This window comes from Hordeum vulgare, chromosome 6H (genome assembly GCF_904849725.1).
Source record: "Hordeum vulgare subsp. vulgare chromosome 6H, MorexV3_pseudomolecules_assembly, whole genome shotgun sequence".
NCBI lineage: Eukaryota > Viridiplantae > Streptophyta > Magnoliopsida > Poales > Poaceae > Hordeum > Hordeum vulgare.
This window is the reverse complement of record NC_058523.1, coordinates 514273190-514301153: the sequence shown is the minus strand read 5'-3', so window position 1 is coordinate 514301153 and position 27964 is coordinate 514273190.

The following is a 27964-nucleotide window of genomic DNA, read 5'->3' as shown; positions in this document are numbered from 1 at the left end:
TAGCAAGGAGGCTGAATAATAATGCTAATGAAGGGGATTTCTTTGGTGGGATCTATGCCACTCGCATAGCAAATTTTCTTGGAGTACCCATCCGCGAAGGAGATCCCCCGCTCCATACAACTTTCCTTGATCGCGCCGCTATGACACGCTATCAGTTCCTTGAGAGGCATAATGAATACCTCCTGTACCGGTTAATATTTAACCGACAGTGTGTTTTTCATATTACCCTTCCTGCTCCTGCCTTCTTTGACTTTCACGTAAAACGAACATATTACATAACCAGAGGAGAGGCAGAGGAGTATGAGAGGGAGGCAAAGGATGCTCACCTCCGTGAGGTAGCTATTCAGGCAGTGGCTGCCACATTCCCGTACAACCCCCATTATGATTTTGGATATCGCCCGGACCAGCCATGGGAGTAGACCAACTTAGGCCAAAAGCCTAAGCTTGGGGGAGTACGTGTTTCTCACCGACTTTATATTCTTGCTCACACTTTCACTTTGTTAGTCGGTGTTCACACTTTGCCACTGCATCATCCATGCTAGTTTATTTCTTTTTCTCGCTTTCTTCTTGTGTGTTTGTCTAGTTTGAGAAAACCCAAAAATATTACTCGTTCTTCTTTTGCTTGTTGGGAGCTTTCCCGTGTAAATAGTTTTCTTTTTCTTTGGGTCAAGGTAGAAGACCATGGTTACAATGTTTAGTGGCTCTCGCATGCATATCTGTTTATCTGTCAAAGAGCCATATTACTTTGTCTTCTCCTTTGTGTTTGCTTGCAGATTCCAACTTAGTCGAATGCACGAACACTCTTATTATTGTTCACATCATTCGGTCGTGCAAGTGAAAGGCAATAATGATGATATATGATGAAGTGACTGAGCCTGGAAAAGCTGGTATGAACTCGATCTATTTTGTTTATGTAAATATGACTAGCTCATCGTTCCTGATTCAGCTTTGTTGTGAGAGAAACATGTTTGCAATGAAACCTTAGAGATCATAGTTTCTGATGCCATGCTTGATTAGCTAGGAGCTTATAATGGTTTGTCTTGGATGCCAACATGAATTTTGAGATGACTACGATGTAGTATGATAGGATGGTATCCTCATTTGAATGATTCAAGTGGCTTGACTTGGCGCATGTTCACGTATGTAGTTGAAACAAAATCAACATAGCTTCTATGATATTCATGTTTTTGGTGATTTATGTCCTACTCATGCTTGCACTCAATGTTTGTTAATCTCAATGCATATTGATAACTGTTGTCACTCTCTAGTTGGTCGCTTCCCAGTCTTTTGCTAGCCTTCACTTGTACAAAGCGGGAATACTACTTGTGCATCCACTTCCATAAACCTAAATTTGTTCCATATGAGTCCACCATACCTACCTATATGCGGTATCTACCTGTCGTTCCAAGTAAATTTGCATGTGCCACTCTCTAAACCTTCAAGAAATAATCTGTTTTGTATGCCCGAACCGCTCATGTGGTGACAAGGGGGATCAATATCTTCCATGCTAGGCGTGTTATCCTCGATATGTGTTTATTCACTATCATTCACGAGAAAGGGGCCGGTAATTGGAATGCCCATTTCCATGCTCAAATTGGAAAGATAATTGCAACCAAAACTCCCCATGGATTGTTGTTGGTATCGACGGTACCCGAGTATTCTGCTCGCTGTGGAGTGTGATTGATCGGTGGTGGGGAGTCAAAACTTTACTTTTCTGTTTGGGAACCGCTTATAGTATGTGTAGCATGGAAGATGATGAAAACTCTTGGTCATTGCGTTCACAATGAAAGCATGCCACCCAAAATTATTTATCTCTGTTTTATAAGCTTGAGCTCTGGCACCTCTGCAAATCAATGGTTCCCTCTGCGAAGGGCCTATCTATTTATCTTTCTGTCGAGTCATCCTCTTCTTATAAAAGCACCAATTAGAGAGCACCTCTGTCATTTCTATGCTTTGCTTTGAATTGATATTGAGTATGACTGTGAGTGGATCTTCTTTGCCATGAATTACAATGTTCAGTCATCCCTTGGTCTTCGAAGGTGCTCTCCATTTATGTTTTGCTGTTTCAGAAAGAGCTAGCGAGATACCATCTCTTCGTACTGCTTCATGATTGTTTTGATTGAAGTGTTGACGTTTGAAACTTATTATTATTGCTAGCTAGTTGATTATGCCATTGATATGAGTTTGCCATGAGACCTAAAAGTCATTGCTTTCATGGTTAGCTTGTGATCTTGTTGAAAATCTGAATATGAGTTAGACATAGTTGCAACAACAAGATCAAAAGAGTTCGTAAAAGTTTTTCTTTTGTCTCTTTCAGTTTGTCAACTGAATTGCTTGAGGAAAAGCAAGGCTTTAAGCTTGGGGGAGTTGATATGTCTCTGTCGTATCTACTTTTCCAAACTCTTTTGCCCTTGTTTTGGACTCTAATTTGCATGATTTGAATGGAACTAACCCGGACTAACGTTGTTTTCAGCAGAATTGCCATGGTACATTGTTTTTGCGCAGAAATAAAAGTTCTCGGAATGACCTGGAAATTTACGAGGATTTTTTGTGGAATATATAAAAAATACTAGCGCAAGAATCAACCGGAGAAGTGGAGAGAGGAGCCCACAAGCCCACTAGGCGCGGCCCCCATGACCGCGCCTGACAGGCTTGTGGGGCCCACGGAGCTCCGCCGCCGCCAAGTCCAGCTCTATTTAGTCCCTTTCGTCCGGAAAAAAAATCAAGGAGAAGAGTTCATCGCGTTTTACGATACGGAGGCGCCGCCACCACCTGTTCTTCCTCTCGAGGGCACATCTAGAGTCCGTTCTGGGCTCCGGAGAGGGGAGATCGTCGCCATCGTCATCACCAACCTTCCTTCATCACCAATTCCATGATGCTCTTCACCGTTCGTGAGTAATGTCATCGTAAGCTTGCTTGACGGTGATGGCTTGGATGAGATCTATCATGTAATCGAGTTAGTTTTGACGGGGATTGATCCCTAGTATCCACTATGTTCTGAGATTGATTTTGCTACTACTTTGCCATGCTTAATGCTTGTCACTAGGGCCCGAGTGCCATGATTTCAGATCTGAACCTATTATGTTATCGTCAATATAGGTGTGTTCTTGATCCTATCTTGCAAGTTGTAGTCACCTACTATGTGTTATGACCCGGCAACCCCGGAGTGACAATAGCTGGAACCACTCCCAGAGATGATCATAGTATGAGGAGTTCATGTATTCACTAAGTGCTAATGCTTTGTTCCGGTTCTCTATTAAAAGGAGAACCTTAATATCCCGTAGTTTCCATTAGGACCCCTCTACCACGGGAGGGATGGACAATAGATGTCATGCAAGTTCTTTTCCCTAAGCACGTATGACTACATACGGAATACATGCCTACATTACATTGACGAACTGGAGCTAGTTACATATCTCTCCGTGTTATAACTGTTGCATGATGAATATCATCCGGCATAATTATCCATCACCAATCCAATGCCTACGAGTTTTTCCTACTGGTCCTTGCTACTTTACTTTGCCGCTACTGCTATCGGTGTTGCTACTGTTACTCTGTCGCTACTGTTGTCACTACTGCTACCGTTACTCTGTCGCTACTGCTGCCACTACTTTTCTACTAAAACTTTGTTGTAGATACTAAGTCTTTCAGGTGTGGTTGAATTTACAACTCAACTGCTAATACTCGAGAATATTCTTTGGCTTCCCCTTGTGTCAAATCAACAAATTTGGGTTGAATACTCTACCCTCGAAAACTGTTGCGATCCCCTGTACTTGTGGGTTATCACGGCCTAAGGGGTGGCCGCGCCCAGCAGTCTTGTGTCTTCCTCATCCACTTCCTGGACGAGGTCTCGTGCTTCGGGGGTCTCTTTTGGTCCATAAAAATCACCGTAATTTTCAGCCCATTCTCAGAACTTTTATTTCTGCACAAAAAAGGACACCATGGTAGTTCTGCTGAAAACAACGTTAGTCCGGGTTAGTTCATACCAAAATCATATATAATTATTGTAAACATGGCATGATTACTTCATAAATTATAGATACGTTGGAGATGTATTAGTGCACACAACATCTGATGATTTTGGGAATTTTTTAGTTGGAATGCTCTCACCTATAAAATTGTCAATAATTTTTCTCACCATCCCTATGCTAGGATATAACCTAGGCTTTCATGCCAAGTCTTTAATTTATTAAGGTCTTGTAAAACAATTGTAAGTAGAATGTGATACGAGTTTATATAACTATAATATAATCCAGATGAAAGTGAGGGGAATTTCTCAAGAATTTGTTTCTCAGACCCATTGCTCTTTGTTAAAAGAAAATATTCAAAATTATTTTCTAAGATTGTTTCGAGATGGAAATTATTTGATTTGAGGCTGCATGTAGATTCAGGATATAAGAGTGCATCCTGAGTTACAAATGTAGTACCCATAGGAAGAACAAGTGTAGCTCGTCCTGAACCAATAATTGATGCATCACAACTAGCGATGGTCATAATACTACCTTCTCTCTTAGTTAGATTTTGTAAATATTTTATTTCCCTTTATATTGTGTTAGTGGTACAACTGTCCACCAAACATAATTCTTCTTCCATTGGATTATCTTCCCCTAAAATCTATATAGAGTAAGAGAATATTTTAGGATGAAACTTTATTCATATTACTCACTTATATATATATATATATATATATATATATATATATATATATATATATATATATATATATATATATATATATATATATAAAGTATTCAAATTACAGTTACAAATATAAATATGACATTATTTCAATTACATAATATGGTGGGTCCGTAGGACTTTATTCTACTTAGTGTTATACAAATTATAACATCCATTATTACAATAAAATAGTTGATAACATCAAATGAGTGATGTGGAGATTATATGAGATCTCCATATGCGTCTTGGGTGTATTCCACCATCAGGTTGTCAACATCAAGAAGATCTTCATCCTTCCGCCTTGTTTCCTTAAGAGCGCTTTGAGAAGTGACAACTTCAAGGTTTTATTCTTGTTGTAAAGCGTTGAAGTGAGGTTTTGCTTTTCGATGAACTTGTTTGCCTCTCCCAATGGATTTGAGATATAAATCCGCTAGATGCTTGGGAGTTCGGCATTTGCTAGTATGATGGTGAGTACACCCACACCTTTGACAAATCTCGGAGTTGGTGTTTTGGTCATCTTTCTTGAAGTGACCTTTACCTTTGGATTGACCAAAGATATTTTGCTTGTTGTTCCTTTTCCACTTTCCATTGAATTTCTTGAAATTATTTTTCTTGCCCCAATACTTTTTAGTAAATTGAGTGTTAGCATGTGCTTCAGGGAGTGGGATGGAGCCCGTTGGGCGTGTTTGATGATTCTTCATGAGAAGTTCATCATGTTTCTCAGTGTGAAGTAAAGTCTATATGAGCTCAGAATACTTTTTATATTTTTGTTGACGATACTGCTGTTATAGTACTCTCATCGAGGGGTAGATAGTGCACAAGGTCTTCTCAATAAGATCTTCTTTGGTTGTGAACTACAGAGTTGTATGCTACCACATACTTGAAATCTTGGAACCTTATGAGGGACCATTCTCTCTGTTCTTCCGCCAACATAACTGCTCTTTGTTCGTTATATCTCTCCTTGAGAGAGTTCCATAAGGCAAGTGGATCTTCCTCCATAGAATATTATGTTTTTAAATCTGGATGAAGGTGATGCCTTATAAAACTTAATGTTGTACATTTGGCTGCTTGGGGTATTTCCACAATGCCTTCATCAGGTGTGAAAATGGTGGAACCAAGTTTACGACATTCTAATGCTATCTTGGTATCCATAGCCCATGATAAATAATTACTACCATCTATCTCTAGTTCATGAATTTCTCTATTCGTGATGTCATCCATTTCCTTCATGTTTTGATCATGCATGAATTAGTTTTACTTTGAGAGTAAATATAAGTAACAACAAATGCTTTGAAGAAGCAAAATTTTCAAGTATAGTTGATACGTCTCCAACGTATCTATAATTTTTTATTGTTCTATGTTGTTATATTATCATTCTTGAATGTTTTATAATCATTTATAGCAATTTTATATCATTTTTGGGGACTAACCTATTGACATAGTGCCTTGTGTGAGTTGATGTTTTTTTGCTGTTTTTCCTTTGCGGAAAATACATTTGAGATGAGGTCCACTTGCCATGAAATTTTACAAAGATTTTTTTGGACCACAAGGAAAGTTGGGAACCAAGAATGAGCAGCATACAATGCCCAGGGGGGCCACTAGACATTAGAGTGTGCGAGAGGCCCCTGGCGCGACCTGGTGTCTACTGGGCCATCGGGAAGCTTCTCCACGGCCTCTAAGCTCTATAAAAATCCCAATATTTAGAAAACCCTAGAGGAGTCGATGAAAAATCGTTTCATCCTCCGCAAGTTCCAGAGCCACAAAATCCAATCTAGAGCATGTTACAGAGAGGAACATGATCACGGAGGAGTTCACCATCCTCATTGGTGCTCCTCCGATGATGCGTGAGTATTTCATATCAGCCCTACGGGTCCGTAGGCAGTAGCTAGATGGCTATATCTCTCATTTTATTTCTCAATACAATGGTCTCTTGGATATCCATGTGATGTAACTCTTTCTTTTGCGGTGTGTTTGTTGGGATCCGATGAATTGTGAGTTTGTGATTAGATCTATGAAAACATATTCATGCTTGATTATTATAGCCTCGTATTTCTTCTCCGATATTTGGTTTTTGTGTGAACCAACTTGATCGTTTATCCTGCAATGGGAATATGTGCTTTGTGATTGGTTCGATCTTGCGGTGCTCAATCTCATTGACAGAAAGAGACATGACACACACGTAATGTAACGCCCAAGATGCGGTCATATCCTTATTTTGGCGCGAGGGCCTCGACAGGGATAGAAAGGCATCTCGTCGTTTCACAAAAATGGATATCGTTACAAGTACATGTACTGAAAAGACGAGTATATGGAATTAGGTCACACTCGCCACAAGCTACATCAGAGTCACATCTTTAAATTACATACAATCATCATGAAGAAGAGCAGGGTCCGACTATGGACGAAAACAAACGATAAAATAACGACGTCCATCCTTGCTATCCCAGGCTGCCGGCCTGGAACCGATCCTAGACCGACGAAGAAGAAGAAGAAGAAACTCCAAATGAACGACGTCCATCGCACTCACGTCAAAGTATTGCTTTACCTATACATGCAACTTGTGTTGAAGTAATATGTGAGCCACAAGGGCTCAACAATCTCATTTCAAAAGGTATCAAGACTAGCAAAGCTTAATGGGTGAGGTATGGTTGAGTGGTGAGGCTATGGCACGCGACTAAACATTTATTTGAGGTGGCCATCTTACAAGTACAAGAATAAAAGAGGGGGATGATCTACGCATAGCGGACGTGAGCTACTGATGATCCAATGAATGATCCTCAACACCTAATTACGTCAGACATAACCACACCATGTCCTCGATCGGAGAGACAGTCACGGTTACACACTCAGTTTGCTAGTTTTAATTAAGATTACTTCAAGTTATCTAGAACCGTATGTTAAACAAAGTTTGCACGTTGCCACATAATCGCAGACACGGCTTTCCGAAAGATTTAACGCTGGAGGGGTGCTCCAACAAGTCCATCACAAACCACCACACGCTGCGACGGAATGACCTCGATCAAAGAAACCCGTGATCTCCTCTGGTTCCTATTGGAAACTTCAACCTCGAGATAACCCAAAGCATCCTCTGAATCCCTCGCACAATACGCTCGAGAAAGGTAAAACAAGTCCAGCAAGGCCGCCCGGCGTGTCGACGCTCCCGATAGGATCCGCGTATCTCGTTCTCAGGACACGACGGATAAGCGAAGCGTACGGTGGCCTGATAGACATCTCCCGAGTTGCCTCAGGTTGGCCCCGCACGGTGCGCTCTTTTGGACCAGCACCATCAACACTGGCCCTGCCTGTATTATGTTGAATTACTCCTCGGGTTCATGAAGCCCTATGTTTTTCAGTATTATCAGGATTATTATGTTGGACAAATATAGTACCAATGTTGGGCCTTGCCAGACGAGCTTTATCCCAAAACAAGAATCTAGGGGGTCCCCATAACAACCCCAAGCATGTTAGGAGCGCTCATTTATGGAACATAACACCAGTAGCTGAAACTAAGACGACAAAGGTGGAACAAAACACCAGGCTAGAAAGGGCGAGACTTCCACCTTTTACCAAGTATATAGGTGCATTAAATTAAATAGCAATTAATATGGTGATATAACAAGGAAACCATGTTAGCACATGGAAGCAACTGCACCTGCAACTAGCAACGCTAACAAATGGTTAAGCAAGCGGTAACATAGCCAGATCAGTGGTTTGCTAGGTTGTGATCAGGTTGAAGTTTTCATGGCAATGTTGAGAGGCTGACATATAACTGGTGGTAGGCAACTAGACTTAACGAAAGAAACAAGACAACTAGCATGGCAATGATAGTAATGGTATCTAGGGAAATGATCATCTTCCCTGAGATCCCGCTTGGAAGAAGAACGGCTCCGTGAAGCAGATGAACCGACATAGTCGAATGGATACTCACATTCTGACATGCTTGCGGAACTCTATCGAGATGAAGCAAACCAGAAATAGAATCAACACATGATATTATCCACAGGACATGCAAGACACGATGCACTTCACATATGATGCATGATCAGTTCTAAATATGCAAGGCAGGAAATGTCAATTCGCACATTCAAACGCTACACATTAAGTGACGAAACTCCACGTTTAATTATTTAGTTCACCCCCGTTAGGTACGCGCCAATATTAAATGTCGTTAGACATGTCAAGGGGTGAAGCACAAATTAAACTACCTATATAGGCATTTAAAACGAGGTCGGAAACGACATATAGCATCTCCAAAATGACCCCACGTGTTAAATTTGTAATCTGTCCAGATCTGTCCTAATCACATTTTATGTTTGTTAAACGGCAAAACAAAGTGGTGCACATGATTCTACTCGTTGTTTTGGCCCATTTACATATATGGCTCATCTCCAACAGAGCTACGGTTAATTAACTACGACCTAAATCGTTCCTAGCATGTCGACACGCAAACCGATGCAAACAACACATTCAAGTATTTTTATCATGCAAGAAAGTTGGAAAATAGTAATCTACGCATAATTCTAGCCAAGTTAAATATCTAACTCGTCGGAATCCGACGCACGGAATAGAAATTACGGGGGTTTGAAAAAAATGCTCTTTTCTGAAATTAAATAAATCCGAAAAACCTAAAAAAAATCTAACGGGCCGAAATCTGCTAAACTAGGCCAACAAGGCACGGGTGCTAGATAAGTAAAAGGCACCACAGGCGAAAAATAGATGGGGCTGCGGGGGCTGACCTTCGGGCCTTCTTGGGCCGGCTGCAGTGGGAGCTGCTTGGGCCAGTCGGCTTGGAGAGGAGGCGGATCGGGCTGGATGTGGAGGCGCTGGGCCAAGGGGCGAAGCGGGATGCTTGCTGGGCCTAGAGCTGGCTGGCGCTCGGGTAAGCTCGCTCTGTCTTCGTCCTCCTCCCGCGACAGAGGCCATGGCGGCGCAGGGGCTTGGGGCACCGCCGAGGCACGGGGCGGACCCGTATGGATGCCGGAGCTAGCAGAACCGACGGCAGACGGCGTCGGCCGCGGTGAGCTCGAGGCCATTAAGGGAACCTCCTACACACGGGTCACAAGGAGAGAGGGAGCACCAAGATGAGAGACGGAACATGAGGAGAAGGAGGGGATTAGCGACGGGGCTCGCCTGGATGAGGTGGTTGATGTCAGTTGTGCGTCCCTGGCAACGACGCTAGGAATAGTCGTGTCGATGGCACCAGGAATCCTTCTGCTACGGCTACGCCTTAAGGGACTTCCTAGGCAAATATGCAAAGGATTTCCCCCGTGGCCTTGGAGCCTTGCGTTGGTGTTCCCTCGAAGCGGAAAGGGTGATGTAGCACAGCGGTGGTAAGTATTTCCCTCAGTTTGAGATCCAAGGTATCGATCCAGTGGAGGAGTATCACAAGATCCTGCACAAACACCAAAAGCTTGCTCCCAATGCTATGAAGGGGTTGTCAATCCCTTATGGATTGTTCGCCAAGTAAGAACTTAAAGCAAGAAAGTAACAAAGCAAAGTAAAAGCGAAAGTGGAAATGATAGATGTGAATAGACCCGGGGGCCGTAGTGTTTACTAGTGGCTTCTCTCATGAAAGCAAGTAGACGGTGGGTGAACAAATTACTGTCGAGCAATTGATAGAATCGCGCAAAGTCGTGATGTCATCTATGGCAATGATTATTGATGGGGAACGTCGCATGGGAAACAAAAAATTTCCTACGCGCACGAAGACCTATCATGGTGATGTCCATCTATGAGAGGGGATGAGTGATTTACGTACCCTTGTAGACCGTACAGCAGAAGCGTTAGAGAACGCGGTTGATGTAGTGGAACGTCCTCACGTCCCTCGATACGCCCCGCGAACAATCCCGCGATTAGTCCCACGATCTAGTACCGAACGGACGGCACCTCCGCGTTGAGCACACGTACAGCTCGACGATGATCTCGGCCTTCTTGATCCAGCAAGAGAGACGGAGATGTAGAAGAGTTCTCCGGCAGCGTGACGGCGCTCCGGAGGTTGGTGATGACCTTGTCTCAGCAGGGCTCCGCCCGAGCTCCGCAGAAACGCGATCTAGAGGAAAAACCGTGGAGGTATGTGGTCGGGCTGCCGTGGAAAAGTCGTCTCAAATCAGCCCTAAAACCTCCGTATATATAGGTGGGAGGGAGGGGGCCTTGCCTTGGGGCTCAAGGAGCCCCAAGGGGGTCGGCCGAGTCCAAGGGGGAGGACTCTCCCCCCCCCCCAAACCGAGTTGGACTAGGTTTGGTGGGAGGGAGTCCCCCTTCCTTCCCACCTCCTCCCTTTTTTTTCTTTCTCTCTTGATTTTCTTCTCCTTGGCGCATAGGGCACTTGTGGGCTGTCCCACCAGCCCACTAAGGGCTGGTGTGTCTCCCCCAAGGCCTATGGGCTTCCCCGGGGTGGGTTGCCCCCCCCCCCCGGTGAACTCCCGGAACCCATTCGTCATTCCCGGTACATTCCCGGTAACTCCGAAAACCTTCCGGTAATCAAATGAGGTCATCCTATATATCAATCTTCGTTTCCGGACCATTCCGAAAACCCTCGTGACGTCCGTGATCTCATCCGAGACTCCGAACAACACTCGGTAACCAACCATACAACTCAAATACGCATAAAACAACGTCGAACCTTAAGTGTGCAGACCCTGCGGGTTCGAGAACTATGTAGACATGACCCGAGAGACTCCTCGGTCAATATCCAATAGCGGGACCTGGATGCCCATATTGGATCCTACATATTCTACGAAGATCTTATCGTTTGAACCTCAGTGCCAAGGATTCGTATAATCCCGTATATCATTCCCTTTGTCCTTTGGTATGTTACTTGCCCGAGATTCGATCGTCAGTATCCGCATACCTATTTCAATCTCGTTTACCGGCAAGTCTCTTTAATCGTTCCGTAATACAAGATCCCGCAACTTACACTAAGTTACATTGCTTGCAAGGCTTGTGTGTGATGTTGTATTACCGAGTGGGCCCCGAGATACCTCTCCGTCACAGGGAGTGACAAATCCCAGTCTTGATCCATACTAACTCAACTAACACCTTCGGAGATACCTGTAGAGCATCTTTATAGTCACCCAGTTACGTTGCGACGTTTGATACACACAAAGCATTCCTCCGGTGTCAGTGAGTTATATGATCTCATGGTCATAGGAATAAATACTTGACACGCAGAAAACAGTAGCAACAAAATGACACGATCAACATGCTACGTCTATTAATTTGGGTCTAGTCCATCACGTGATTCTCCCAATGACGTGATCCAGTTATCAAGCAACAACACCTTGTTCATAATCAGAAGACACTGACTATCATCGATCAACTGGCTAGCCAACTAGAGGCATGCTAGGGACGGTGTTTTGTCTATGTATCCACACATGTAAATGAGTCTTCATTCAATACACTTATAGCATGGATAATAAACTATTATCTTGATACAGGAATTATAATAATAACTACATTTATTATTGCCTCTAGGGCATAATTGATAGAACCGCGCAAAGTCGTGATGTCATCTATGGCAATGATTATATCTATAGGCATCACGTCCAAAACAAGTAGACCGATACTGTCTGCATCTACTACTATTACTCCACACGTCGACCGCTATCCAGCATGCATCTAGTGTATTAAGTCCAAAAGAACAGAGTAACGCCTTAAGCAAGATGACATGATGTAGATGGACAATCTCATATCAACGACAGAGCCCATCTTGTTACCCTTGATGGCAACTACTTAATGTGTGCCTTCCTGCCCCTAGTGTCACTGGGAAAGGTCACCACATGGTAAGAACCCAAAACCAAGCACTTCTGTCATTGCAAGAATCATAGATCTAGTTGGCCAAACAAAACCCAAGACTCGGAGAGACTTACAAGAATATCAAATCATGCATATAAGAAATCAGCAAAGACTCAAATATATATCATAGATAATCTGATCACAAATCCACAATTCATCGGATCTCGACAAACACACCGCAAAGAAGATTACATCGGATAGATCTCCATGAAGATCATGGAGAACTTTGTATTGAAGATCCAAGAGAGAGAAGAAGCCATCTAGCTACTAACTACGGACCCGTTGGTCTGAAGTGAACCACTCACGAGTCATTGGAGGGGTGATGATGATGATGAAGAAGCCCTCCAACTCCAAAGTCCCCTCCGGCAGGGCGCCGGGAAGGGTCTTGAGATGAGATCTCGCGAAAACGAAAGCTTGCGGCGATGGAAAAGTATTTGCGTGGATCCCCTCATTTTTTGTTGTATTTTAGGGAATATATAGGCCAAAGATCTAGGTCAGGGGGCGCTCAGGGAGGCCACAAGCCCTGCCACCGCCGCCTCCCCCTGGTGGCGGAGTGGGGGCTTGTGGGCTCCGTGGAGCCCTCCTGGCTTGGGCCACAGGCCCCCTGATCTTCTTCCGTTCGGGAAAAAATCATTTCCGGGATTTTATTCCGTTTGGACTCCGTTCCAAAATCAGATCTGAAAAGAGCCAAAAACACAGAAAAAACAGGAACTGGCACTTGGCACTGAACTAATAAGTTAGTCCCAAAAAAGATATAAAAGGTACATAAAACATCCAAAGATGACAAGATAACAGCATGAAACCATCAAAAATTATAGATATGTTTGAGACGTATCCTGCTCGTCCTCGAGTAGGGAAGTGATAAAGAATGATTTTTTGATGCTTTCATGCTACCTAGCATAGATGTCCTTTGTAACTCCTCTTATGTGACGTGAATGTTCAGATCCATTAGATTCAAAAGAATAGTTTGCTATTGACGTGGAAACAATAATAATTCAAGCAAACTAGCAAGGTAATCATGAACTTTCAAAATAACAAGGCCAAAAGAAAGTTATCCCTACAAAAGCATACAGTCTGGCTATGCTCTATCATCATTGCACAACGAATTTAAATCATGCACAACCCCGGTATTGGCAAAGTAATTGGTTTACACCTTTACTTTCTCAAACCTTTTCAACTCTCTCACAATACATGAGCGTGAGCCATCGTTATAGCACTATAGATGGTGTGGAGTGTGGTGGAGGTTGCAAGACAAAAAAAAGGAGAAGATAGTCACATTAACAAGGCATATCAATGAGCTGTGAAGATGCTCATCAATAGATATCAATGTGAATGAGTAGGGATTGCTATACAAATGATGCACTAGAGCTAAGAGTATGTGAAAGCTCTTAAAGAAAACTAGTGGGTGTGCATCCAACTTGCTTGCTCACGAAGACCTAAGGCAATTTTGAGGAAGCCTATCATTGGAATATACAAGCCAAGTTATATAATGAAAATTTCCCACTAGCTATATGGTGGTGACAAAATGAGAGACTCTCAATCATGAAGATCATGGTGCTTAATATGCACAAGTGTGGAAAAAGAGGTAGCATTTGTCCCTTCTCTCTTTTTCTCTCATTTTTTTGGTGGGCTCTTTGGCCTCTTTTTTTTATTTTGGTGGGCTTCTTTGGCCTCTTTTATTTCCTCACATGGGAAAATGCTCCATTAATGATGATCATCACACTTTCAACTCAAAACTTAGAGCAACGAAGACTCTATATGGAATGCGTTCGGTAGTGTATCGTGGCAATGATATAGCGTGGCATAGACATTAATGGAAACATCATGCTAGCTATCTTACGATCATGCAATGGCAATGTAGACATGGTGGCACATGTCATGGTGGTAGTTGCATGGCAGTATATCTCGGGATGACTTTGAAAAAGCCATAGTAGGTAGGTATGGTGGCTGTTTTGAGGGAGGCTAATGGTGGGTTTTGTGCACCGACGAAAGTTGCACGGCACTAAAAAGATAGTGATGGTGGAAGGTGAAATTGCATCTAAACCATGGACTCAATATTAGTCATGAAGTCCTCATATACTTGTTTCAAAAGTTTTATTAGTAATCGAAACAAAGCATTCAACGCATACTCCTAGGGGAAGGGTTGGTAGGTATAAACCATGCTCAGATTTCATCACATAGCGGTTCACCATACGTGCATGCTACGAGAATCACTAACTTCAACACATAGACTAATCATGCTCAGATTTCATCACATAGCGGTTCACCATACGTGCATGCTACGAGAATCACTAACTTCAACACAAGTATTTCTAGATCCACAACACCTTACTAGCATGACTTCAATATTATCATAACCACAACTCAAAACTAATTGAGATGAATCAAACTTCTCTAACTATGCAATGCACATGAAGGTGGAAGTTTTCGTATCCCTTTGAATAACTACCCCTTTTGAGACTACTTTCAAAGCATAGATCAACTACCAAGCCACGCACCGCTGCGCTCTAAAATATATAAGTGAAGCACATAGAGCAAAAGTATCTAGCTCAAAAGATATAAGTGAAGCACATGTGAGCTGAATTGTCTACCAAAAGATATAAGTGAAGCTCGACAAAATCACGGTGAGTGCATGTCTCTCTCTCTAGGTGTGCAGCAAGGATGATTGTGACACAACAAAAATAAAGGACTCCTACGATACAAGATGCTCCAAGCAAAAACACATAACATGTGGTGAATAAAAATATAGCCCCAAGTAACGTTACCGATGGATTGAAGACGAGAGAGGGGATGCCTTCCCGGGGCATCCCCAAGCTTAGGCTTTTACGGCATCCTTGAATATCTTGGGGTGCCTTGGGCATCCCCAAGCTTGAGCTCTTGTCACTCTTTATCTCTTTGTCCATAAGAACTTCACCCAAAACTTGAAAACTTCACAACACGAGACTTAATCAGAAACTCGTGACAACATTAGTATGAGAAAGCAAACCACCACTTCCATAGGTACTCTAGCAAACTTAAATTCTACTTATGATGATGTTGGGTTACTGTATTTTCAATCTTCCATGGCTAATACCCCCCGATACTATCCATAGTTTCATCAAAATAAGCAACCAACACAACAAAAACAGAATCTGTCAACAGCAGACCAGTCTGTAGCAATCTGTATATTTCGTATACCTCTGTTACTTCAAAATTTCTGAAACATTACGACAGTGTGAAGAATTTTCGTAGCAATCAGCAGAAAAAAGAATCAACTCAAAATCTCTTACAGAAAAAAAATGAAAATTCTTTTCGTGAGCAGAAAGTTTCTATCTTTTCCAGCATGACCAAACGATCATCCCCAAGACTAATCATAACGGTTTTGCTTGGAAAAATGCAAAAAGAAACAGAAAAGAACACAATGATAACAGAATTATGAAAGTGTGGAAAACACAAAATAGAAAGAAAAAGGATAGATTCGTTGGGTTGCCTCCCAACAAGCGCTATTGTTTAACGCCCTTAGCTAGGCATTCAATGATGCTCTCACAAAAGACAAGAATTGAAGCACAACGAGAGCATCCTAAAGCATGTGAAAATCACATCTAAGTCTAACATACTTCCTATGCATAGGCATTTTATAGGAAAACAAATTGTCAAGACAACCAATAGCTGCCAAATGCAAGGAAGAAGGAAAAGACAAGAGCAATCTCAACATCTCGAGAGGTGATTTGGTAACATGAAGGTTTCTACCACAATATTTTCCTCTCTCGTAGCAGTTACATGTGGGATCATATTCAAATACAACAATATAGCTATCCCATAGGATATTCTATTCATGATCCACATGCATGCAAAGTTGACGCTCTTCAAAAATAGTGGGATTATCATCAACTAAAGTCATGACTTCTCCAATCCCACTTTCAATATTGTTGCAAATATCATATTCATCATGAGGTTTGAATAAATTTTCAAGATCATAAGAAAGATCATCACCCCAATCATGATTATTGCAACAAGTAGTGGACATAGCAAAACTAGCATCCCCAAGCTTAGGGGTTTGCATATTTTTAGCATGATTGTCACTAATAGAATTTATAGTGAAACCATTGCAATCATGATTTTCATCCAAGGAGCCCTCGTGAATCACTTCATAAATTTATTCCTCACAATTTTCAGATTCACGCCTCTTAAGCAAAACTCCATAGAGATAGTCAAGTGCCCTCAACTTACTAGCAATTCGTTCCACATAAGTGGGTCTCTTAAAGAGATTAGCTAGTGGATGAGGATCCATATCACTAGATTTTCAGCAAGCGAAGATGCAAGCATAATGAAGTCACATGGCACACAAGCGAACAGAAAGCAAGTGAGAGAAAAGGGAGAGCGAAAAGGAAAACGTAAATAGAAAAGGAGAAAGGCAAAAGAAAACGGCAAAGGAGAAAGGCAAATGAAAATGACAAATGTGAAGTGGGGGAGAGGAAAACGAGAGGCAACTGTCAACAAAAGTAAATGCAAGAGATGAGTTTCTGAGACCTACTTCGATAGATCTCTCCTCCCCAGCAACGGCGCCAGAAATACTTTTGATCTCAGCTGTGCTTCCCTGGCAACGACGCCAGGAATAGTCGTGTCGACGGCACCAGGAATCCTTCTGCTACGGCTACGCCTTAAGAGACTTCCTAGGCAAATATGCAAAGGATTTCCCCCGTGGCCCTGGAGCCTTGCGTTGGTGTTCCCTCGAAGCGGAAAGGGTGATATAGCACAACGGTGGTAAGTATTTCCCTCAGTTTGAGAACCAAGGTATCGATCCAGTGGAGGAGTATCACAAGATCCTGCACAAACACAAAAACTTGCTCCCAACGCTATGAAGTGGTTGTCAATCCCTTATAGATTGTTCGCCAAGTGAGAACCGAAAGCAACAAATTAACAAAGCAAAGTAAAAGTGAAAGTGGAAACGATAGATGTGAATAGACCCGGGGGCCGTAGTGTTACTAGTGGCTTCTCTCATGAAAGCAAGTAGACGGTGGGTGAACAAATTACTGTCGAGCAATTGATAGAACCGTGCAAAGTCATGACGTCATCTATGGCAATGATTATATCTATAGGCATCACGTCCAAAACAAGTAGACCGATACTGTCTGCATCTACTACTATTACTCCACACGTCGACCGCTATCCAGCATGCATCTAGTGTATTAAGTCCAAAAGAACAGAGTAACGCCTTAAGCAAGATGACATGATGTAGATGGACAATCTCATATCAACGACAGAGCCCATCTTGTTACCCTTGATGGCAACTACTTAATGTGTGCCTTGCTGCCCCTACTGTCACTGGGAAAGGTCACCACATGGTAAGAACCCAAAACCAAGCACTTCTCCTATTGCAAAAATCATAGATCTAGTTGGCCAAACAAAACCCAAGACTCGGAGAGACTTACAAGGATATCAAATCATGCATATAATAAATCAGCAAAGACTCAAATATATATCATAGATAATCTGATCACAAATCCACAATTCATCGGATCTCGACAAACACACCGCCAAAGAATATTACATCGGATAGATCTCCATGAAGATCATGGAGAACTTTCTATTGAAGATCCAAGAGAGAGAAGAAGCCATCTAGCTACTAACTACGGACCCGTAGTTCTGAAGTGAACTACTCACGAGTCATTGGAGGGGTGATGATGATGATGAAGAAGCCCTCCAACTCCAAAGTCCCCTCCGGCAGGGCGTCGGGAAGGGTCTTGAGATGAGATCTCACGGAAACGGAAGCTTGCGGCGGCGGAAAAGTATTTTCGTGGATCCCCTCATTTTTTGTTGTATTTTAGGGAATATATAGGCCAAAGATCTAGGTCAGAGGGCGCTCAGGGAGGCCACAAGCCCTGCCACCGCCGCCTCCCCCTGGTGGTGGAGTGGGGGCTTGTGGGCTCCCTGGAGCCCTCTTGGCTTGGCCCACAAGCCCCCTGATCTTCTTCCGTTCGGGAAAAAATCATTTCGGGGATTTTATTCCGTTTGGACTCCGTTCCAAAATCAGATCTGAAAAGAGCCAAAAACACAGAAAAAAACAGGAACTGGCACTAGGCACTGAATTAATAAGTTAGTCCAAAAAAGATATAAAAGGTACATAAAACATCCAAATATGACAAGATAACAGCATGAAACCATCAAAAATTATAGATACGTTTGAGACGTATGAGTGGTCTCCGGTGGCGGACGATGGCTGCTGGCAATGGGGCGACGAAGCGGCTCGGGAGCAGCGCCTGGTGGTGGCTGCGGCACTGCAGTCGCCCGGACGTGTCCGGTTTGACCGCACACATGTCCGGTAGGTGGGGAATTTGGATGATTTGGGGCCATTTGATGGGGATCCAATGGTCGAGATTTGGTTTGGGTGGAATTTCGGGGAGAGAGAGGAGGTGGAGCTAGCAGGTGGGGTTTTTGAGGGGGTGGCTGCAATTTTGGCTAGGGGGAAACCCTAGTGGAGTGAGAGGGGTCTCTCCATGGGGTGGCTCTTATATAGGGAAAGGGGTTAGGGTTTGTTGTTTGGGCCATTTTCGGACCATCCAATCTCGATCGGACGGCTTCGGTTGCGCCCTAGGGTTAGGTGGGCTTAGAGGCTGTGTAGAGGGGTGCTGGGCTGGGATGAGAGGGAAAACGGACACCCGGCGACAGAGTTTAAAACAATGAAAAACGTCGCATGATAAACCGAAGACGGTGCCACTGTGGTCGACCGTTCGGGTATCAAACGGACTTCGATTGCGACGAAATTTGGCACGCCACCTACCTACACTAAAATAAGACCGCACGCCAAGTTTCAACCCAATCCGAGAAAGTTTTATACACACTTTTAAAAACAAGACTTTAACGATGCCGCGGGTGCGTGGGTGTGTGGTCGGGCTCAGAGCGGACAACGACGAACACGGAGAGAACCGACAACTAATAATGGATGGAGGTTTTGAAAACCGGCGGCAACGGAGTGCCGATGAAATGTTGATGATGCGAATGATGCGATGATGAATGCGACAACCAAATATTAACCAGGCGACAACGGAATAAAAGGGGAACCTTCTGGAGCATCGGTCTTGGGCTCTCACATGTATCGTAACTATAAAGGATAAAATGATGCGATCTATTCCTACATGAACTCAATACACTAGATGCATCATGGATAGCGGTCGATGCATGGAGTAATAGAAGTAGATGGAAATCTAACGGAGACGACGATGGTGGAGGATCTAGTGGTCGCGGCTACCCGAAAGATCAACTCGCTGACATGACAAGAACACCGCCTCAGACAGAAGGCAAAGGAGGCGGGGCCGCTGAATATTAAGAAGGGCATCGGGGGACGTAGTCGTGGTGACGAACGTGTAGGAGGGAGGCATGCTACAGGGCGGAGACATGAGCCGTCTGTGTACGTGCATATGTCGTCCTAGATGGATCAGTGCAAGCCACCCTACTTCTACAGCGCCCAACAACTCCGCAATCAGTCATCGACATCCTCCATCGGGCACATGCCTTACCACATAGACATCAATACAATGCCATTCTTTTTCTCCAAGTCTGCAACACCCGAGCTTTTTGAACATGGAGGCACGCGTGTAGAAGCTCGATGCCCTCACTTTGCTTGTCGGTATGCCTCAACTAAGTGAGTTAGTGTATGATGATGCATGCATGCAGATGTTTGAGATGATCCACGACGAAGGTGGAGGCTGCTACGAGGACGGTGCCTTGGATGACTTAGAGTCCATGTAGTTGGGCATGTACACATAGTGTGACACGTGCACCCAGCTGGGCACGCACACACAACAACTATATTCGTACAATGGCTAAGAGGAGCAAGAGGAGGACGGCAGCGATGACCTTGATGCGAATGAATCTGCTGCCAATCCAAATAGGATGGGTAGGGGAGAGTGTTTCAACATGAGGGGAGGGGTGTGATTTTTCATGTGATTTGTGGTTGGCCACTAGCATCAATCATATCCATGACAATATTCATACTTGGTTCCATGACCACAAGCATTCCAAGCCCTACACCGATAAACTCATACGTGACCGTGGGGTAAAGTCGCTCGACCATCGATGTAACATCACCTAAGAAGTCTTGTCCAAGTATTGCGGCCACTTGAAGCAACGAATAGGTCGGTGGTCAAGTGGTGCACGAATCACCGAGTAAGTTGTTATATGTGTTGGTCAAAGTGTGGGATATGCCCTATGTGTTTGACATTTGGTCGAACTGGATATGCAAATTGTTGACAATGTTTTTCTTTGTTGACTTACCGTGCGTGCAATTTATTTTTTAAGTTGGATAAGAGGAACTTCGCTGCATGCATTGTTTGTTGATGTTGAGTGGACATCCAAAGTGGAATTTATTCATTGCCAACTCCGTCAGGACCGCGAACATCAACACCAAGGAATAAACGGGTGATCCAACCGACCTAACAAAAAAGCCACCTAAGGAGGTTATTAGAGGGTTCTCGAATAAGGGGGGAGGACAAGGATAAGCGAGAAGGGAGGACAGCCAAGATGACAGAGAGGATCGAGAACATCTTGGTGAAGAAGGAGGGGGCACGTGTCAAGTGCTCCGACATCGAGGAGGTATGTAAGGCCGAGAGTTTTAACATCTTGATGACGACGACTTATAAGAAGCTCAAGCTTGAAGAGAAGAAGGTCAAGCTCGAAGAGAAGAAGGTCGATAGCGTAATTGCTTCAAAGAATTTGAAGATGTTGACCTTGAAGATGAAGGAGTTGAATGACGATGCAAGGATGACCATGCAAGCCATCTGTTTTAGGATGTTTAAGCGTTGAAGGGATCAACCGGAGATGATAGAGAACGAGACGACCGCGAAAGAGGCGGACGGAACGCTAGGAGGAGGCGGCCGTAGGGTCAGAGTGAAGGCTCGGATAGCCAAGCCGACATGAAAAAAAATCGTTTTTTGCATGGATTCCGGATTGAAATTCTTCTGTTATTAGTCATGTAAAAACTATGCATAGCCTCTTTTAGGTTGTGATTGGATTCTATGCATTGAATTTCAAATTAATCGGACTTGGACAAATGTTTACGAGATGTTATTGAATGACCGGGTTTTGCATCACTGTCCGCTGATAGGCATCACCAGTCTGCTGAGGATACGGTGTCCAATCGAAGGTGAGTTTTGGGGATGCCCTTGCCCTTATAGATGTTGTAACTAGTGTTGCTCTAAAGACACACTAGAGTAGCAATGTGTTTTTTTTGCTTTTTGCATAGCCATAATGTACTTATGTTAGATGTTGGTCGTAGTAGACAACAATTACATAATCGATATAACACTCTCGCGGCCTAGGGTGCCTCGATGGGCGCCTGTCGTGGGTATAAGTGTGACAGTAGATGTGTATGGTACGTAATGATGGGCAGAGCCTTAGCTACGGCGAGGTTGTATGAGTTCAGGCCCCTCTACGGTGGAGGTAAAAGCCCTACGTCTCAGTGCTCTTGGGAGCTTGTTGTCGAGTGGAATATGGATTACAGTGAATTGCTAACCCCTGCTCCAGTGGGGAAGGGCGGCTTATATAGAGTGCGCTGCTATTCACAACGGTTCGGTGCACAGGGGTGGAGTAGTGGCGAATAAATGCCTACGTTACAGGTAACGTATGTATTAAATGTTAATAAAGGTACGTGGAAACGTATGACCGTTGCCCTCCAGGGGGGTTACGATTACAGAGTGGAATCCAGTCGGTAAGTTTGATATGCTCCGAATGCTTATCTCCGACTGGATGATGGAGGAATTCTCACCGACTGGATGATGGGAAGTCCTTAATTCAGTTGGAACTGACTAAGGGCCTTATCCCTTATGAAGGGTAGTCCTTGGGTAGGACCTATAGGGCAGGTCTATGCCCCTACCCTAGGACTATAACCCCATCATTAGTCCTCGAATGGATTGGGGTTGGAACGACGAAGCGATGCTTGAAGTACGGATCCGACTGGTATGGGTGTGACTTTGGCGTTGTTTGCCTCGGTCCATATTATCCTCTTGACCAGTGATCCGAGTGGATGTATCAGTGAATCGAACCGTCAGGGGCCGAGTGCTTCCGTGGAATCTTTTGACGTGACCAGTCAACTGACAGCGGCGGATTTTCTAGGATCCTCAAATTTCGGTTACCGCGCGCTCGGCGGGGATGACAACATCGTAATCAAGTAGTATCCGCCGCCTCGATTTCCACGCCTTCATCTCCTCCACTAATATCGCAGCGATCGGTCGGGGGATAAGATTTCGGGGCCACCTGCTAGTGACCCAGTCGGAACCTTATTTAAACCTCTACAGCGAGGGTTTTTCGTTGCACTCGCCTGACATCTCGCACTTGCCCCGCTTCTCTCGTGACCTCCTGCGCATCTCGAGCTCCTTCCTTCCCTTCCTCCTCCGCGGATCTGCAGCCTCCGCCATGACGAAGGGGCAGACGAGCAAGCTCGAGGCACGGAAGAAGAAGAAGGCGGCGGCTCCTGCTCAGCGGCGGCAGCGAGCACTGCCGGCGGGTTGGATCCAGGGGGATTTCCTCCCCTCCACGGTGACGGAGGAGGACATGCTGGAGCTAGTGGAGCATGGCATGATCGAGCACAAGACGTGGAGGTTGCCGGTGGAGGGCGAGAAGGAGCCGGCGCCCCAGGAGGGGGAGCACGTCTTGCTGCTCAGTCACGTGCACCGAGGCTTCTCTCTGCCTCCTCATCCCTTCTTCAGAGGTATAATGAACCACTTCAGGGTGCAGCTCCACCATTTTCCTCCCAACGCAATAGCTCATCTCTCTGCCTTCGTCGTGCTGTGCGAGTGTTTTATCGGCTGTCCTCCCCATTGGGGGCTCTTTAAACACATCTTCTCTGCTAGATCTCAAACCATCAAAAGACTTAGCCAGTCGGACGACAAAACTCACCTCCTCCAGCTCTGCAGAGGCTTAGGCTTCCAAAAGAAAAGCAAACGTAGCTATCCCGCTCTTCAGTTGTCCGAATCTGTTAGGAACTGGCAGTCGACTTGGTTCTACTGCCAGGACGTTGCTTGCCCGAATGCCGCAAGTGGTCTGCCACCTTTTAGCTTAGACCGACCGGCTCCGCCTAGGCAGCTTGCGCTCACGAAGATGGAGAAGATCCAGATCCAGCCTCTGGTTGATGCGCTGGTAGAGGTCGTCCCAAAGGGGGTCACTGGCATAGATTTGCTGGAGATTTTTCTGGGTCGGCGTATCCAGCCTTTGCAAGCTCGACACCACGCCATGTGGCACTATACGGGGCCTGAGGACTCCACTCGGACTAACCCCGAGTGCGTGACCGGGGAGCTTGTGGCGTCGTGGGTCCTCAACATCACAGGCGCCTGCGATAACCCCAGAAGAGCCCGGTGAGTGAAGCCCTTCCGCGCGGACAACCCTCCTCCGAATGAGGTGAGTATAACTTGTCGAGTGCACACAATTGTCTTAGATTTATCGCTTTTTCTTGTATCACTGTCTGACGTCTGATGTTGTCGACTGTATCTCGTGCAGGCGTGGACCAACTGGTTTTCTCCTGTCTCGAATGGGAATCCGGCTGAGGAAGAGGAAGGTAGCTAGGAGGGCAGCGTGGAGAGCGTCGAGTACGTCTCCGACACTGGAGAGACGGAGGAGGAGTCCGGAGAAGAAGAGGAGGAAGATGGGGAACAGAGCTCGCCACCCCCACCACCAGAGCCTCAAACTAAACGCCATCACGAACCCGTGGCTCCGTTGGCTCCTCCAGCGCCCTCGAGTGCCCCGCCAGCTGCTCCTGTGGTTCCGAGTGCCTTCCAGCTACTCCCGTGGTTCCGAGTGCTCGGAGCACAAAGAGGACCAGGGACTCTGCTGCTGAGCCCGCGGGCCAGCCCTCTAAGGTGGCCAAACCGAGTGGATCCAAGCCTCGGAAGGCTTTGCCGCAGATGAGGATCGTCGTTCCCGTCGCCTCGGCGTAAGTGTATTCTTGTAACTTCTTCCAGTATTTGATTGGACTCATGCTTATTGGTCGAGTGAATTTTACTCGACAGAGCTGCCACCTCCGCCACTTCTCTGCCACGCCAGGGGGACGATCCCATGGATACGGACAACGTCGTCACATCCCAGCAAGGTACGTCGTGGCGACTCCGAGAGCTTACATTATTGTTTCACGAATTATGTCTTTGGTCTTGCCTTTTTCCTGTGATCTCACGTCGTTCAGTCGGTTTTCCTTCAGAGGTGATTCCCGTGGAGGAGGACGACCAGAAGAGGTCCGAGCAAGCTGCGGTGCCTGTCCTTGAGGCTATTCCACCGGTTACTACTCCCGCCATGGACGCGCCACCGACTGAGACGATGTCGTCGACTGAAACGACACTTATCGTTGCTGAACCGACTGAAGCAGGACTTGGGATGCCCAAGGAGTCTCTTGTGGTGCCAGGTCTGTCGACTGTCCAGTACGACGCCTGGCGCCTCCCGGAAGATCAGGTGGGAGCTGCCAAGGAGGCCATGGTGCAGGCGGAGTTGATGGCGGGTGATGCCAAGAGAGCGTACGACTCCATCGCGTCTGTGTACAAGCGAAGCTTGGAACAACGGGACGATATCCGAGTAAGTGGGCTAGTAAGTATTTACTTTCCTCTTGTAACCCACTGTGTGTTTAAGCAATGTACTCAGATACAGTAGGATTATTTTGCAGTGGGTTCACTCTTAGTGAACCTAGTGGGTGTAGTCCCCGAGACTTCTGTCGAGTGCTTGCACCGGCAGTTGTCTTTATATACATTTTCTTTAACTTGATCAGATCAAAGCTAATCTGTTCGAATGTTACCGGTGGGGGCACTCCGAGTGCACCTACTAGATGAGTCCCCGAGAGTAATTTTACTCAGGTCGGGTAGTAGTAACCTCATAGGATTGTTTTTTGTTATGTATCTCAATAGGGCGGACCTGTTTGAGGTTCATGCCAGTGGGGTCACTCTTTGTGAACCCACTGGGTGTAGTCCCCGAGACCGCTGTGGACTGCTTGCGTCGGCAGGGGTCTGAAGAAGTTCAAGTTTTTATTGTTGTCCTTGTTGAATGTGTCTGACCGTCTCTTCGCGCTGACTTGCAGAAGACTTGCGAGATGGGATCGACGTACGACACTTTGAAGGCTGAAAAGATTGAGTTTGCTGCGGAATTGGATGCAGCAATGCTTGCCTTGGCTGGTCTGAAGGGTGTTCTGGTTGAACAAGAGAAGTCCTTGGAGGAGTCCCGTGAGGCAAACAAGGCATTGGTGGCCGAAATGGAGAAAATGGGGAAACAAAGAACCGAGCTGATGGGACAGATGCAGGTGATGAACACGCGGTGCATAGCATAGGATAAGTACGTCAGTGACTGGGCAAGGAAGATGATTGCGCTTCTCGGTGGTAAGTTCTGTTTTTCCGAGTGCTTCTTGACTGTGTATTTCATTCTGCGCTTACTTTTTGCTCGTCTTGTCTTTGCAGATTTTTGCATGGACGCTGAGGCTGAAGCAGCTGATGTTGAGCGGTCGATTCTTCCGAACATTCCACTCGGCGAGGACGCCAATCGGGACTTCCTTCGAGCGCACATTCACCTGGGAAAAGTGGAACCTTTCATCGGTCGACTGAGAGAGGTCGTCGGCCGAATCGACAAGGAGCGGTGGCCCGAAGACGAGTCTCGGCAAGAGATGGAAGGGTTGATGACTCGGCTGGAGGAGGTCCCGAACCGAGTGCACGCGTGGAAGAAGTCTGCGGCTCGCTGTGGTGCGGACGTGGCGATGTCGTTGGTCCGAGTGCACTGCAAGGAGGCTCGCGAAGAGAAGCTGAAGGCGTTGCAAGTCGCCAACACCAAAAAGCTTTGATTCGAAGATTTCATGGAGACCTTCCTTGAGAGCACCACTCGCATCACAGACGGGATCGACCTCGACACTTTCGTGGAGCCTGCCAGTCCCAGTGCCAGTCCTGACGACGCTTGAGAAAACTTTTACCTCGGTATGCCGAGTGTTGGTTGTATGAAACCTTGGCCACTGCTGTTGGCCGTCACATTCGTGGTTCGGTGTGGATAAGCTTGATCTACACCGAGCCAACTATCTTTAGACGAACTTTGAATTTGAATCGAATTTTTTGCTCTTCCTTTGCCAAAGAGTTGTTGACACGATTTTTGCTCGTGGTTTTTGTTTGGCGTTTCTTGGTGAAGCCAATGGCAAACATGCGGAGCATGTAATTTTCAGTTGTCTTGACATCTGCATGAGCCTCACTGAGGGTCTGCTGAGTCTCCGAGTGGATCTGTAAGATACACTCGAAGGCAATTGTGTACTTAGGCGATTCGTGATCGCGGCTAAGTCTTGGAGTGCGACTGTAAGGTCGTACTCGGAGCGAGTTGTTACTCATGTAATTGTCAGTTGCCTTGACATCTACATGAACCTCAATGAGGTTCTGCTACTCATGTAATTCTCAGTTGTCTTGACATCTGCATGAGCCTCACTGAGGGTCTGCTGAGTCTCCGAGTGGATCAGTAGGATACACTCGAAGGCAATTGTGTACTTAGGCGATTATTGATCGCAGACAAGTCCCCGAGTGCGACGTTTAGTGCACAGTCGGAGAAAGTTTGTACTTAGGCGATTCTTGATCGCAGCTAAGTCCTCGAGTGCGACGTTTAGTGCACCCTCGGAGGAAATTTGTACTTAGGCGATTCTTGATCGCAGCTAAATCCCCGAGTGCGACGTTTAGTGCACACTCGGAGAAAGTTTGTACTTAGGCGATTCTTGATCGCAGCTAAGTCTCCGAGTGCGACGTTTAGTGCACACTCGGAGAAAATTTGTACTTAGGCGATTCTTGATCGCAGCTAAGTCCCCAAGCACGACGTTTAGTGCACACTCGGAGAAAGTTTGTACTTAGGCAATTCTGGATCGCAGCTAAGTCCCCGAGTGCGACGTTTAGTGCACACTCGGAGAAATTTTATACTTAGGCGATTCTGGATCGCAGCTAAGTCCCTGAGTGCGACGTTTAGTGCACACTCGGAGAAAGTTTGTACTTAGGCGATTCTGGATCGCAGCTAAGTCTCCGAGTGCGACCTTTAGTGCACACTCGGAGAAAGTTTATACTTAGGCGATTCTGGTTCACAGCTAAGTTTTTTTTAAAGACCGGAGTCTGTGAACGCGGAAGGATTTTGAATCTGCAAAAAACTCAATCTGCTTTGTATTACTTCAACGATACTTGTTCTTTACATTGCTTCAGTCGACGGTCATGTGTAGAAGTGCTTCAGGAGATCTCCGTTCCATGCTCACGGCTCGTCCGTTTCCCTGTCGAGGTTGTAGAGTCGATATGCTCCGTTGTTCAGCACCTTGGAGATGATGAAGGGTCCTTCCCAGGCGGGAGCCAACTTGTGAGGTCTCTGCTGATCCACTCGGAGCACCAAGTCGCCTGCTTGGAAAGTACGACTCCTGACGTGTCGCGCGTGAAAACGCCGCAGATCTTGTTGATAAATGGTTGAGCGAGTCAGTGCCATCTCGCGCTCCTCCTCTAGAAGATCCACTCCGTCTTGGCTTGCTTGCTCTGCTTCAGCTTCGGAGAAG